At 44.4% G+C, this 16,436-nt stretch overlaps 1 long non-coding RNA gene across 1 annotated transcript; it reads right to left on the minus strand.

The window, feature by feature from the left end:
- Positions 1-7,748: 7,748 nt before the first annotated feature.
- LOC119767586 lies at positions 7,749-8,231 on the minus strand. Its single transcript, XR_005277599.1, has 3 exons — positions 8,174-8,231; positions 7,846-8,105; positions 7,749-7,784 (listed from the first exon to the last, which is right to left on the minus strand). It is a non-coding gene; the product is annotated as an uncharacterized LOC119767586 (long non-coding RNA).
- Positions 8,232-16,436: the final 8,205 nt, after the last annotated feature.

Consider the following 16,436-nt stretch of genomic DNA (forward strand, 5'->3'; position numbering starts at 1 on the left):
ACATCTACGACTCGCTGGACAAAAGAGAACTCGTTGGAGCATTGTTCATCGACTTAAAGAAGGCATTTGATACGATCGACCATAGACTCTTACTGGAAAAACTGGAAACCTACGGCATACGAGGTGTAGCCAAGGCAGTTATTGAGAGTTACTTGTCTGACCGACTCCAGTTTGTATCGCTCGGACAAGTACGCAGTACGCTCAGTCCTGTTGTAACTGGCGTCCTGCAAGGAAGCAACCTTGGACCGATTCTGTTTTTGCTCTTCATTAACGACATCGGGAAGCTGAAACTCAAGGGGACAACACGCCTGTTTGCCGACGACACTTCGGTCTTCTACCACGGGAAAGACTGTGCTCTGATTCAACGCCAGATTACCCAGGACTTGGAACTCCTTGACGACTATTTCCAAACAAACCTGCTTTTCATGAACCTGTCCAAGACAAAGTACATGTTGATTCGATCACCCCGGAAGCAGCTCCCAGCTCGCCAGCCTGTAGTCTTCAACGGCCAACAGATTGAAGAAGTTAACCAGTACCCGTTCCTTGGTCTTACCCTTGATGACACGATGAGCTGGTTAGCACACATCGACCTGTTGAAAAAGAAACTAGCTCCAATCTGCGGAATACTTTGGAAGCTGTCATCGTTCCTGCCTATTAGTTGCCTCAAAAAGTTATACTTCTCCCTTGTCCACTCCCGCTTAAACTACCTTGTCACGACCTGGGGACTTGCTTATGCTGTACACCTCCATGACCTGCAAGTGATACAGAACAGGTGTATCAAAGCCGTCTTTCGCAAGCCGTACCTGTACCCAACTAGCCTCTTGTATTCCAACCCGGCCGACTCACTCCTTCCTCTTCGAGCCCTCCAAAAACTCCAAATGCTGACCCACGTCCGAAAATGTCACCTGAGCACTACCACCGCTTCAACGTTTCCAATAAGAGAGCAAACCTCAGAAAATGATCGAGCTACAAGACAACTAGGTGATTTCATCTTGCCCCTACCGAGAACCGAGTTCGGTATGAAAAGGGTCGCTTATGTTGGGTGCAAGCTGCACAACGAGTTGCCGACGGTTTGTAAAAATGCGAGTCAGGGTGCTTTCAAGCTGTCGTTACGGAACCACATCAAGTCAAAAATAATTGACTACCTTGTCTAAACACCCGCCACTAAAGAGTTTTCTTCTCTGCTTTCCGGTCGCCACCGCCCGCCGTCCACCTTACTCTTAACAGCACGTCAGTATATCAAACTGCTATTCGGGTGTCTGTTCAGTGTCCAATCGCTACAAAACAATCAAACAAGATTTTCGACCGTACTTTTTTTTTAAGCCGAGGACGGAAACAACAAAATTGATCTGCTAACCATTAAGCGTCCAATCAGTTGGATACACTCGCCTCGGAAAAAAAACCATCCCCGTGCGCGAGGAGCGTGCTCTGTGGATAACACCATAAATCAAACAAGCAACCGAACTGAGAGATCTAGCCTTCAAGCTCTACTCAAGTAATACCAACAGGTGAATAGGAGACGATCAGGCCACGATCTCTCCGCCAAGGAACTGTGGAGTAATCTCAAGCGAGAAGGCACCCAAAGTTCGTACAAGCAGTGCGTTCTTCCGCTGACGGGATCGATGCGGACAAACTCAACGGCTTTTTTCGCAGAAGGTCACCGGCGACAGCACCGCACCACCAAGAGTACCGAGTCACCGGACAGTGGTCAATCACGGAGCGAACGAGTTTAATTCCCGACGCACAAACGTTGGCGAAGTCTTCCTGAAGATATTCATATACACGAATGCCGCGGGTTCAGACGGCATCCCGATCTCGTTCGTTAAATTGCTGTGCCCCTTCCGTGCTCCCTATTCTGTTCCATCTCTTCAACGCCATCATCTCAGCCCAAGCCTTTCCAGCCTCGTGGAAAACATAGCCATTATCAAGCGCATCACCAAGACTTCAGCCCAGTTTTGCTGAAGGACCTTAGCCCCATTAGCGTCCTTCCTGCAATCTCGAAAGTTCTGGAGAAGATCTTGCTGGATCAGATAGCCGACCACCTGGGCAACCCAAACACCCGCCTACTGGTTCGTCACCAATCTGGTTTAAGAAAAGGATATGGGACCACAACAGCCCTGGCGATGATAACCTGTCTGTCCATGTCCTGTGTTGACCATCGCCTGCTGGGGCAGAAGCTCAACGGAAAATTTCACTTCTCAAGATCGGCTTGTAGACTTGTCTCATCATTTCTCGTGCAGATATCACATTCCGTGCACCACCGGGATACCGTATACTCGGTTCTTGCAGTTCTTGCGGTCAGCGGCGGTATCCCTCAAGGCTCCTGCATGAGCGCGCTTTTGTTCAGCCTGTGTATTAACAGTCTTCGTTCTGCGTTGCAGTTATCAACCGTACGAAGACGAAAAACGAAAAGACGATCTGCAGATATACACATCTGGGCCGGTGTCTGAAATCAACGAGCTGGTGAAAAAGATCAACGAAGACCTTGAAGCCATCATACGCTGGTCGAAAGGACATCTGCCTCTATCCTAATCTTAAGAAAACACAAGCAATTGTCTTCTGTCGGAATGGGTCGGTTGAGTCACAAGAAGACATTGTCTTTAGCGGGGAACTATGCACCTATCCAGTCGGTGACTAATCACGGCTTCCAGATGGACAGGAACATGACGTGGACATCTCAAGAGAACAGCGTGGTGCACAAAGCCTTCAACACGTTGAGAACATTTCGGCGCCTCGTTACAGTTCTTTCTACGGCGACTCGACGCAAGCTAGTTCAAGCCGTCGTGATGGGGGCATATCTTCAAATAGAATCTTAGACATTTCCCCGAAACCCATATTACCGAAGGGACATTTCCCCGAATGCCACTTCCCCGAAAAGACACTTCCCCTAATAGTCATTTCCCCGATTTCCATTAACCCGAATTTCCCATTTCCCCTAATCGTCCACAAATGCCATTTTCCCGAATGGGCCACAATCCCGAATGCCACTTACCCGAGTAGTCATATTCCTGAATAGTAATGGATGATTTTTTGACTGGAATGTTTTGTTTCGATTGGTCGGCTTTCTCAGTCGGTTAAAAATAATCAAGCGATGTTTATATTAAAACTGAATAGTCATTTCCCTGAACGCCATTTCCCCGAACGCGGTCAAGCCGAAATGCCCGGTGTCCCGGAGCGCGCGCGCTCCTGGGCACCGGGCATTTCGGCTTAACCGCGTTCGGGGAAATAGCATTATACAGTCGACTCTCTGCTTGTCAATATCCAAGGGACCGTCGAGGAAGAGAATCATCAGATTACAGAACGATGCAAAATGAAGACTCGATTGAAAATATTTTTTTTCTTGATACCCAGCTATGGGAGAGAATCATGGCAACGTCCATCAAACAAAAACAAACTAATGTCAAACACCCTTTAAAGCTTCGTTTCGCCAAGAAAAATGTCTATGCAAGCCATGAAATTTGAAATTATTGACAACCGGAAGAGATTTTTAAAGCAAACAGGGACTGAAGAATTCATCGATAGATGGAGAATTATTGATATCGAGAAGATGGACAGCCAGAGAGTCGACTGTATAAAAAAAATGATGGCAATTTTTATCACATCAAACTACATATAATATTTCTTGAAAGGTTCGTATTGGCCTTGAATGATCAACTTTCTTTTTGGCTTCACTCAGAACAGACGTATCATTTTAGGGGGAAAAGGGTGTTGGAAGGTTTGGTACTATTCATTCAAATACAATGAATATTGTTACAGACTTTTTTTTATATATTCTCAAAACAAATACCTTTTTCTTATAGACATGATAATAATAATGCAATAGAAGTTTTGTTATTTTTTTATAATTCAAAAACATACCGTGCGATTTTCGTAGTACCCCGTATCAGTAGAACTCCGTTTACACTGATCATTTTATTCGCATTGCTGGTTTGGGATTTGGCGAAAAGTATAATCAACAAAAAATTGTACCAGCCTTTTTGTTCGATTTTTGCGTTCTTGAACAAAATTCGAAAAAAAAAAATCCTTGCAAATTTCTCAAAATCAACATCTTATCATGCGGTTGAATACAAATGTTAATTGAACAACAAAAAATCTAGTAATTGGTTCCTAAAATTAGGCTTAAATTTGTGATATTATTGTTCGCAAGAAAAATAAGCTTTACTAAGTACAATGACCCTTTGAACGACCACAAAGCATTTAAAATGGATTTTTAATTCAATTTCTAAAAATTCACTTCACGGCCCTTCTTGGCAGAAAAGCTCCTACTTGACAGCTCGATCCAGGGGGGCCATAGTTGATCCATCGAGAAAATGTTGTCTTGTCAATAACTTTTTTTTGCATAAAAATGAAAAAAAAGTTATCATAAATGGTTTTTAATCGTGTTTCTTACCGTTGTTCATAAAAATTGACAAAGGGCTTTACTACCCAATTTACAACATTTAATCAACAGCGAGATCAACAGCATACCCGAAAAAGCTGTTTGTTCGGTAAAATTGAGAAAGAAAATAACTGTTAGTCATGGAAAAAGGCTTTAGCGAAAATGATGATTAGGGGATATGCAAATTCGGGTAATTTTAAATTTAAATAAACGGCAATTGGCGTAAGTGTTATTGCGGGGAAATGACATTCGGGGAAATGGCCGATTAGTGGAAATGGCATTCGGGGATATAGCCGATTAGGGGAAATGATATTCGGGGAAATGGCATTCGGGGATGTGGCTGATTAGGGGAAGTGGTATTCGGGGATGTGACCAATTAGGGGAAATGATTTTCGGGGAAATGGCATTCGGGGAAATGTCATTCGGGGAAATGAGCTAGACCCCTTCAAATACTGTGGCGCTGTGTACCATCACGACCTCTCCGCGGCGCTGGAAGAGCAGCTGAATCGCTGCTTTAAATCGGCGGTGCGCATCGTGTGCAACCTTAGGCTGCTTCATTAAACGAGGATATTACGGCAATCTACCAGATTATCTAAAAGAACATCTCGTACACAGTTTTCGTCTGACAGCCGAAGACAGCGGTTGTTTTTTTTTCAACCAAGCCAAGTTACAAGCTGATTCCGTTTGGAATCAAATTGCTGTGTATCTGAAACCGCGGGAGCTCACTTAATTGCGAACAACGTGGAGTTCTATACCCACGAGAAACGAAGCGAGTGGCAACTCCGCGTCGTTTTGAGAGGACTTCCACCGGCATCACCCGAATACGTCAAGAGAACCTCAATGAAGCGCAAAACCTGGATGCTGTGGAGGTGCATGCCATCAAGAGGAAGGGAGAGTTCGCCTCGTCAGAGGAAACCCCGTTCATTGTTACGTCCCCAAGGGGTATACCAACCTGAAGCAGCTGAGTAAAATCAAGCGCTTGAGAAGATTTCACATCCGGTGGGAGGCCTACCGGAACAAGCGGCCGAACGTGACCCAGTGCAGGAACTGCTTGCAGCTGGGTCATGGAACCAGGAACTATCACCTCAAGGGGAGGTGCAACAACTGTGTGGGTCCCCACAAGACGGACGAGTGCAAAGTCCAAGAAGCCGAGCCGAAGCGGTGTGCCAACTGCTCTGGAGCCCACGAAGCCACGGACCGCAGCTGTCCCAAGCGTGCGGACTTCATCCGAAGGCGCCAGCAGGCGTCGAAATCGAACCCGCCGGCAAGGAAGGCGGAGAAGCAGAGTCCAGCAGTTCCGGCGTTCACGCCGTCGGAGTTCCCTCCGCTGCCGGGCGCAGTTCCGGATGGAAAATCAAAGGATCGCTTTCGACCCGCAGGATGCAGCAAAGTAAGCAGTGGCTCCCGAGATGGTGGAACCACGGAGGAGGAAGCCGGGGTGTAAACAAATGTCTCGGTCGCTGCCCTAGCAAACCAAAACAATCCACACAAACATCTCCACAGCAGTCCCGAGACAAAACAAACCCTCACGCTGGACCACGAATGCTTCCAATCAAAACAAACTTTGGTGGAGGTCCACTCTCGCCAAAGCATACAAGGTTCCATCGCGCCGGAACGCTATCGGTTCCAATCAAAACGAACATTGACGGAGGTCCACTCTCGCCAGTACACACACGCGGTTCCGAACAAAACAAACCCTGGCGGAGGTCCCCTCGCGTCGGAACACAAACGGTTCAAATCGAAACAAACACTGGCGGAGGTCCACTCGCGCCAGAACTCGTACGGTTCCGAACAAAACAAATCCAGGCGGAAGTTCCATCGCGCCGGAACGCTATTGGTTCCCATCAAAACAAACCCTGGCGGAGGTCCCCTCGCGCCTGAACACAAACGGTTCCAATCCAAACAAACCCTGGTGGAGATCCACTCGCGCCAGAACTCGTACGGTTCCGAACAAAACAAATCCTGGCGGAAGTTCCATCGCGCCGGAACGCTATTGGTTCCCATCAAAACAAACCCTGGCGGAGGTCCCCTCGCGCCGGAACACAAACGGTTCCAAACATAACAAATTCAGGCGGAAGTTTCATCGCGCCGGAACGTTAGCGGTTCCAATCAAAACAAACTTTGGCGGATGTTCACTCTCGCCAGTACACACACGCGGTTCCGAACAAAACAAACTCCGGCGGAGGTCCCCTCGCGCCTGGACACCATCGGTTCCTATAAAAACAATTTTGACGGAGGTCCACTCTCGCCACACGGTTCCGAATAAAAAGGTTTTAACCAAAACAAGGCACTAACAAATTTCAGTCACACCAGAAAAGCACACACAAAACTACAGTTCCTTCTGCCACTTGAACAAAAATAAAAGAAATGCTTTGGCCAAACTTGGGGCAATCCCAACGTCGTTATTTTCCTCTTCCAGTAGTACCATCAATTGTGGTACTCCTGGCAGGATCGCCAATGTGGGAACTCAGCCACCGTCCGGGGGAATTACCCCAAGTCGGACCACCGAGGGAGCACGTATACTCCGTCCAAAGGATGTGCCAAGAAGAGGCTGATCCACGTTGACACACGCATGAGCTTGTGTTGCACGGCGTCTTTTTCAGGGGGGGGGGGTAGTATTTTTTGAGAAATAGCAAGAAAACTGTCATATACATATGAAAGTGTGGAACATCCCCGTTCATTTGCGGGGTGAACGAAAATCTTTGGTCGGGAAAAATCAAAGTTATCCTCATTTGAAGTTTTTGAACATTTTTCCTATGGGGCGAAATTTCGTCTATTTCAATTTAGTATTGTTATAAGTCTATATGGGCATGATTTATGGTTCAGATCATATGATTTCTTATGGGAAATGATGCAAGGAACATTTTTCCTGAAGCACGCAAAGTGATTGAAAATAAGGGAAAAAAGTTATAAAGGTTTTATTGAAAATTTGGGAGATTTTCTGATAAAATATCACACCCCTTTTCCAAAAAAACACAATGTTTTCAATATTCAGATCATTATTTCGATGAATTCTTTTTTGAGAAATGTTTCTGGGCCCATTGAGTATATAAATCACTACAGAAAAGTGTAATTGGTTGGGTTTAAGCTCAACTGTATGTCACAATTATGAATTTTGGATTTCACCGAATCAACATATTTTTGTGTGTTTTGGTTATAAAATGTACCGTTTCCATTAGATTTTCAAATTTGTATTAGTCTTATTAAACCTCATAAGAGATCTCGTACTTATTTTGAGGTCAGGTGATAATATTGTAAATCAAAATCAAATCAAACCATCCACATTAACGACCCCCAGGTCTTTTGTGGTCTCTATTGTAAGTTTCTGCTCGAACCTAGGTGTTCGGACGCCAACGGAAATAAACCTCTTTGCGAATCAGCCCAATTTATTCGAGGCAGATCAAAGCTGCAAATTAGATTTAAGTTTAGTACAATGTGTGTGTAGTGTGTGTGTGTTTTTGTCTTACAATTTGTTTGTTTCCTGTTTTCCGTCCAACCCGATCCGGATTTGTGTTCTACGTTTGTGCTGTAGCTGTAATTTTAGGTTATGTTTAACAGCGTGATCGGTTTTACATGTTTGTACAGATTTTGCATGTTTTTGTTATATTTTTCATGTTTATCTGTTTCGAACTTACTCGTACAAAGACAGCGGTTCTGTCCTGTGTCGTCCTAAACCGTCTTGTCCTCCCTCCGTGAATCACCACCCGGATTTATCCGCGTGTGGTTCCTGTTTCGTGTTGCATGAACTTTGTGTTATTTATTTCACTGTTTGTTTCAAATTAAATAACAACTTACGAATTTGTGTCCGTCTACTTGTTGTTCACCCGGCCCACAAACTCCTCTCCCGAATCCTTGATTCTAAATCAATCAAACTCCTAATCCTCAAACTTCCAAAAAATCACTCCTTTTTCCTTTCCCTGACCAACTTGTGCTCGTTACTTTTGATCGTGAACATTGTTTTGATTTGTCGCCCCTTTACTCGTGTGTTTCGTCATTGATCACGTTCTTCTTTCTCACGTCTCACGCGCGTGATATGCCGACGCGGCGTTCGTCCCCACGCAGCAGCATGGTGTCGACCCCGTCGCGGCAGTGAGCGGCCTCAACACTAGGAGTCCGAAGGCTTGAATAGGGAGAGCACCAAACCTCTTTCTATTCCAAGGAACCTTCTACCCCATTGTTTGAACTGACGACCTTTGGATTGCGAGTCCAATCGCCGCCAGCGATTCCACCGGAGTAGGCTTGGTTTGGTGTGATCTTTGTACTTATGGCATGGAGACGACTCCTAAACCTGGAATGACTTAACGGCCTAACAACCAAGGCCGGGACCGACGTTTTACTTCCTCATCCGATGGAAAGTTGGAGCAGATGGGAATCGAACCCAGAATCATCCGCTTACAAAGCGTATTGCGTAACCATTCGGCCACGCACTGCCACTGTGAATAAAAAGATCAATTATTTGTGTGTTTTTTACCAAAACAATTTAATTGTTGTATTGTTCGTTCTTTCAAATTTAAATTGTTTAGTATGTTAAGCTCTATTATTTGAGATTAAATTAATAGATTTACATACATTTAAACTTTTTAATGATTTTTACGCAATATTTATGTTATTACCAATAATTGCAAGTTCAACTCTGAAGTTTCAATACAAATAAAGAGCCCAAATGGAAATACAAATTAACAAAAGGCATAGAAATAGAAACCCTGTGATTGTTTTTACACTGCATGTCTCAATTAGATACAAAACATATGATGTGGACCATGTACTCACAAATAAAAAGTAATAATTTAATGTAAACGGTACATTTTATAACCAAAACACACAAAAATATGTTGATTCGGTGAAATCCAAAATTCATAATTGTGACATACAGTTGAGCTTAAACCCAACCAATTACACTTTTCTGTAGTGATTTATATACTCAATGGGCCCAGAAACATTTCTCAAAAAGAATTCATCGAAATAATGATCTGAATATTGAAAACATTGTGTTTTTTGGAAAAGGGTGTGATATTTTTCAGAAAATCTCCCAAATTTTCAATAAAACCTTTATAACTTTTTTCCCTTATTTTCAATCACTTTGCGTGCTTCAGGAAAAATGTTCCTTACATCATTTCCCATAAGAAATCATATGATCTGAACCATAAATCATGCCCATATAGACTTATAACAATACTAAATTGAAATAGACGAAATTTCGCCCCATAGGAAAAAAGTTCAAAAACTTCAAATGAGGATAACTTTGATTTTTCCCGACCAAAGATTTTCGTTCACCCCGCAAATGAACGGGGATGTTCCACACTTTCATATGTATATGACAGTTTTCTTGCTATTTCTAAAAAAATACTACCCCCCTGAAAAAGACGCCGTGGTTGCCTTCCAGCTGTCACTGAGCCCGCCTGTCTGTCACCTGACAGGCGGGACTATTCGGGGTTCATTCACACACGCCAATACGGTGCCCCACAATAAGCTTGTTTTCAAACAAAACTATATCACTGAAAAGTTGGCCTGAAAAAAAAAATAACATTGCTTACTCATTTTGGCCGTTGCAAATATTTTTTGAAGTTTATGTCCCTCGACTCTGACCAAAGTCAAGGGGGGAGGCAACAAAAAAAAAGTTTAAACATTGAATTTACGACCATGGTTTCAACATTTGAATGAACAAAGTGTTTAAAAATGCTTTTTACACATGCCCAGTTGTTTTGCAATCATTAGTTTCCAAAATACCTAAGACGAAAATTTATTTTATTGCAAAAAAAAAGTTTTTGCGGTGCTGGAATTTCATAAAAATTCAAAATACTTTTAATCCAGCCCAAACATGCTAAATATGATTATAAATGCAGAAAAATGCGTTTTAGATTGTTTTAAGTTGATTTGACTTCTATTTTCATTAAAATTTTGAAGATTTTTGAAAAAATATTTTTTTGCCCCCTGATTTTTCGGACCAGGAGGGGAGGATGTCGACGAGGAAGCGAACCGTGGGAAAAAGAGGATATAAGGGAGCGGCCGTGGCTGACTGGTTACGGTCTAGGTCGTGCGAGCTGTCAGTTATGGTCAAGGTACATAGAAAATTATGGTATGCCAGATATTGTAGTGATATCATGTAAATTCTATCATACTTTTTTATGTGTTTTAAAGGGGCTGAATTTATTAACCATGAATTTATTTATGGTCATATTAAAATGATTTCAAAAAGTTGTTTTTTTTTCTCCACCATTTCCAACTGATTGAATTTCGCAAAATTGAAACCACATTTAACGCAGATCACGGCCATCAAGAATCTGAAACAAATCCAGATTTGATTCACAAATTACAAAAGACTAAACAAAATTAAAATAACTCACAAAACAACGATTTTTTCTAACAATTTCTTTGGTCGGTTTAGAATTGTCAATCTGAATAGCTCAAAGCTAACTCGAACCCGGTAAACACACGAAGCTTGACATATCAACAAAACAACAAATCTGACAACTTCCAATTTATAAGTATAAAAATTAGTTAAGAGGCTACAAAAATAAAAAAAAACGTTGAAAAAATATATTTTGATTTGAAAATCTGCCATACCATGAGCGTTTAAAGCCTTGAAACGCTGATGCAATTTTGACAGTTTGAGCTGGTGTGAAAACGGGACAGAGCTCGCACCACACAGGTTACGGTGTTCGCTTTGTAAGCGAATGGTCCTGGGTACGATACCCATCTGCTCCCAACGAAAAAGTGTAGGAAATATTACTCTCTGAACATGAACGAAAATAACGAAAAATCAAAAGTCGCCCGAGTCGGGGTTCGATCCCCCGTCCTATTTGGATTGGTAAGCAAAATGCTAACCACTACGCCATCACGGCTTGGTGAGCTATGACTGGAATTAAGAATACTGTTATTATATCAACTATAATCCGATTGAAGCAAACGTTCTTAAGGGCGGGGCTTGTCGATAAAGCTGAAGTACCTCGCGCTCGGCTAGCCAGCGTAGAAATGGGTCACCGAAGCTCGGCAGAGCTAACACCTTCCAAATGCCTATGCGAGTTATTTGCATGTATAGAATGTAGATCTAAAAACACATGGAAACAACTCAATTTGGAAGAAGCGGCCGCGTGGCCCCGTTTGGTTGGTTGCACACTAGGGTGGTCCAAATCCGGACTTTTTTAGGGCTACCCCCTGAAATCAAAGATTGACCCATCACTAGGCTAAATTCCAAATTTGAGCTCATTCTGACCACGGGAACCCCTACCTCCAATCGCTTAAAGTTTGTATGGGAAAAATCGTCAAAATGTATGGAGAAAAGCAACTGTTTTACTTTTTTACAACTTACAAATAGAGGACTGCACGATCGGTTGTGCTTTGGAACACTCCTGGAAAAAACAAATAAATCTTCCGCACCAACGGCGAAGTGGAAGTTGAAATTAAACTACTTTGTGAAGTGTTGTGTGCTTTCCCGGAGGACGTGGAGGAGACGGTAGCCCTGATTGGATTGTGCGGATATTTTGGAAAAAACAGATCCATATTTTTTGGTAAATATAGTCCAAGCCTAATCCAGTAGATAACGCCTCACCTCTGCTGTTGAACGTTTTATCAGTCAACATGCTTTAAATCTGTTCGCTCGATGCAGTACTAGAGCAATCGGTCAACTCTGCTTACCGAAGAGTGGAAAGGAAAAAAGACCTGTTACTGTGTGTGTTGTTGCCTTGCCCTTAGTGAGTAAATTGAAATTGTGCGTCAACTCCAGTGCAGCGGACCTGTCTCCGGATGGATTCTTTGATCATGGACGAGATCAAGAAGGTTCTGGAGGAAGTCCGTGACCTCAAGCGCAGCCACACCAACATGGATACCAAAATGGACACGATACTCACCGAGGTGCAGACCATCAAGGGTGAACATAAGCGGCTCAAGGAGGACGTGGAGGTGCTTCAGTTGCAGCACTGCGCCATGGATGAAACTGTCTCCAACCTGGAAGTGCAAGTCGACCGCGTGAACCGCGCCGCCCTGTCCAAACATGCTGGCATTCTAGGAGTCCCTATGCTGCCAAACGAGGACGCCAAGGAATTGGTTCACAGCATCGCGTCTGCTGTGCAGTCTGATTTGCCGTTGGGCGCCGTGGTCGAGGCTAGGCGTTTGCTTCCCAAGGAACCAGGTCAGTCCGGATCGAAAACAGCACCTATAAGTGGTGTTCTCTGACGAACTTCACAAGGAGGAGCTTTTTGCGAAGAAGAAGATGCACGGCCTGCTGCTGTCGTCTGCAATTGCCGCGGGAGGATCTGCTAGCAGTGGCGGAAACAGGATTATTATCAGAGACGAACTGACCCCGTTCGGGCTGAAGTTGCTGAAGCATGTAAGAACGGTGCAGGAAGAAGCAGATCTCAAATTCGTCTGGCCAGGGCGGGACGGTGTTATTCTCGCAAAGGCCACAAACGACGCGAAGGTGACCACCATCCGCAGTACGCAAGATGTGCTGAAACTCCAGCGATCTCACCCCAAGCGCCCGATGGATTCTTCAATACTGAACTCAACCATAGAAGAACCTGACCCAAAGCGTCACCAGCAGTAGCAGCAGAACTTCGAGTAGCAGAGAACCGAACACTCTTACTGCCGAAGAATTTTTTTTAAAGTGTGTCTAAAAAATGTACTTGTACCGTAATTTTAGTTATGATTGTATTCAAGATTGGATTGAAAATAAAATCAAACCCGATTCCTTGCTGTCTTTGAAAACAATTCAGTTGAACATTAGGGGATTAAATGAGTTGGAGAAGTTTGACTCTATTAGGGAGCTACTGCAACGTTCCAGAGATCGTGTCGACTTGATTGTGCTGAGCGAGACTTACCTGAAAAGCGAGCGCACCTGTTTGTACAATCTTCAAGGCTATGATGCATTCTTCTCGTGCAGGAATGAATCAAAGGGAGGCTTGGCTCTATTCATCCGAAACGACCTGGACTACAAGGTGTGTGCAAACCGAAGGATTGACGGGTTCCACCATATCCATGTACAGCTCCAGGTGCGTGGCAAATGTGTTAATTGTCATGCAATCTACAGACCACCTGTATTTGAGGTATCACGTTTCTTCAATGAACTGGACCAAATCTTATCGAGCACAACCAGCAGTCAAGAATGTATCCTGCTTGGCGATATGAACATTCCTGTGAACCTTCCTGCTGTCCCTTCCGTTCGTGACTACACGCACCTACTTGCGTCTTACAGCTTAGCTGTGACTAACGACCGAGTAACGAAACCAGCTAGCAACAACGTGCTGGATCATGTGGTTTGCAGCGGAGAGCTAGCCGTGAACGTAACCAACGAGACCATCTACACTGACCTGAGCGACCACAACCTAATTGTCTCCTCCTTCAAGGGTTCGACTCCGTGCCTGAAGCAAACACTTCAGAAGCAAATAGTTGACCACAACAAGCTGAACGAGATGTTCATCCAATCCATGGCAGGGCTACCGCGATCGCTGCCAGCTGAGGAAAAATTAATTCACATAATTGACCGCTATAACTCACTCAGGCAACAATGCACTAAAACAGTAACAATTAAGGCTAAAGTAAAAGGGCATTGTCCATGGATGACCTTCAACATATGGAAACTCATTCAAATTAAGGAAAGCATCCTTAAAAGACGCCGGCGGAATCCAGATGATCAACACCTTGCGGATCTTTTGGCGCATGTTTCAAGAAAACTGCAGAACGAGAAATCAGCTAGCAAGAGAAATTACTACTGTCAGTTGTTCAATGATTTCTTCTGCGACGTCGGTCCCAACTTAGCAGCTACGATTAACAGCGACAGGAACATCAACAAATTTGGAACTATCACCCTCTTCGTTGGAATATTTACCTTCGACCTACGACTGCAGCAGAAACAACGATTCTTATCAACGAACTTAACTCCAAGAAAGCATCTGGTCCGGACAATATTCCAGTCACATTCGTCAAAACACACTTCAACATTTTTAGTCTTCTTCTGGCTGACGTCTTCAACGAGATGCTCGAAACTGGCAACTTCCCCCAATGTTTGAAGATTGCCAAAGTAATTCCTGTCTACAAATCCGGAGACACCAAAGACCCAAGCAACTACCGTCCAATATCCTGTCTCTCTGTTCTGGACAAGATCATCGAGAAGCTGCTAGTTATCAGGATTATGGATTATGCTAACCATCTCAAGATAATCTACGAGCACCAGTATGGGTTCCAGAAAGCGAAGAGCACCTTACACGCAACCTGTGATCTTGTAGAAGACATCTACGACTCGCTGGACAGACGGGAAATTGACGGAGCTGTGTTCATTGACCTTAAAAAGGCTTTTGACACCATTGATCACCAACTGCTACTGGAAAAGCTGAGTTCTTATGGATTCAGGGGCGTGGCGCGATCGCTTATCCAGAGCTACCTGTCAGACCGACTACAGTTTGTCGCGATAGGTGAATCTCGGAGTTCACCAGGCCTCGTGACAACCGGTGTTCCGCAGGGTAGTAATCTCGGTCCAATCCTGTTCCTGCTGTTCATAAACGACCTGGCGAAACTGGGTCTGCGAGGAAAAGTTCGTTTATTCGCTGACGATACATCTCTGTTCTATAAAGGCAAAGATTGTACAACCATCCAGCAGCACATCCGAGAGGACCTCGAGAAACTCTGCAGCTTCTTTCAGACGAACCTCCTCTCGTTGAACCTGGCCAAGACGAAATACATGCTGATACACTCCCCCCAAAGACCGCTCCCAGCACGTCAGCCGATTCTGATCAACAATCACACAATTGAAGAAGTTTTCAATTACCCACTCCTCGGACTTACCCTGGATAACACAATGAGCTGGGACGCTCATATAGATCAATTGAAGCGGAAGCTATCTTCAATAGGTGGAGTCCTACGAAAGGTGTCGTCGTTCCTGCCACCATCTGCACTAAAAGCTCTGTATTTCTCGCTTGTCCACTCTCGGCTGATCTACCTGATAACTATCTGGGGACATGCAAATTGTCATCGTCTCCGGGAGCTGCAAGTTACACAAAATAGATGCCTTAAGACCGTTCTCCGCAAGCCGCATCTGTTCCCTACGCGACAACTATACGAGGATCCCGACAACTCCTTTCTACCAGTTCGAGCTCTGCACGAGTTGCAGATGGTGACTCATATATGGAAGAACCCCTCCCTAGGCCAGGGTAGGATGCACGTGAACCGCGCCAGTCGACAGGAAGAACATTTCTACCTTCCGAGGCCGAGATCAGAATTCGGGCGGAAAAAAATCAAATTCATCGGTTGTAAAATCTTTAACGCCCTTCCCCGCTCCTGCAAAAACGCCACATCCCTTCCAAATTTTAAACGATCCTTACAATCGATCATCAAAGCGAGAATTACAAACTACCTGCCATAAATGCCTCTAATGCCTTGCGCACTGTTTTCTCGTTTCCGCCCGCCACACCGCCGCCAAACGCCCGTCACATCGCCACCCAACGCCCGCCACATCGCCACCCAACGCCCGCCTCATCGCCACCCAACGCCCGCCTCATCGCCACCCAACGCCCGCCTCATCGCCACCCAACGCCCGCCACATCGCCACCCAACGCCCACCACATCGCCACTCAACGCCACCACATCGCCACCCAACGGCCTCCATCCACGCCTTAGCGTATCGCTATTACACTATGTTAGATTAGATTAGATAGGTTAAATGCAATCCCTTCACAGAGCTCCAGCTCACTGGGAAATGCATAGAAAGCATATGTACTCACAACGTTCAAAGTATCCAAAAAGAATAAAACAGTACACAACCGAGCCTAACCCAATCTGGGTAGGTGAATATTCTCAGCAACGCTGTGAAGTGCGCAATTCGGTATCAATTTAAAAAAAAAAGAAAAAAAAAAAACCTTGAAAAAATATATTTTGATTTGAAAATCTGCCATACCATGAGCGTTTAAAGCCTTCAAACGCTGGTGCCATTTTGACAGTTTGAGCTGGTGTGAAAACGGCGACAGAGCTCGCACCACACAGGTTACGGTGTTCGCTTTGTAAGCGAATGGTCCTGGGTACGATACCCATCTGCTCCCAACGAAAAAGTGTAGGAAATATTACTCTCTGA

This window comes from Culex quinquefasciatus, chromosome 2, assembly GCF_015732765.1.
Source record: "Culex quinquefasciatus strain JHB chromosome 2, VPISU_Cqui_1.0_pri_paternal, whole genome shotgun sequence".
NCBI classification, from domain to species: domain Eukaryota; kingdom Metazoa; phylum Arthropoda; class Insecta; order Diptera; family Culicidae; genus Culex; species Culex quinquefasciatus.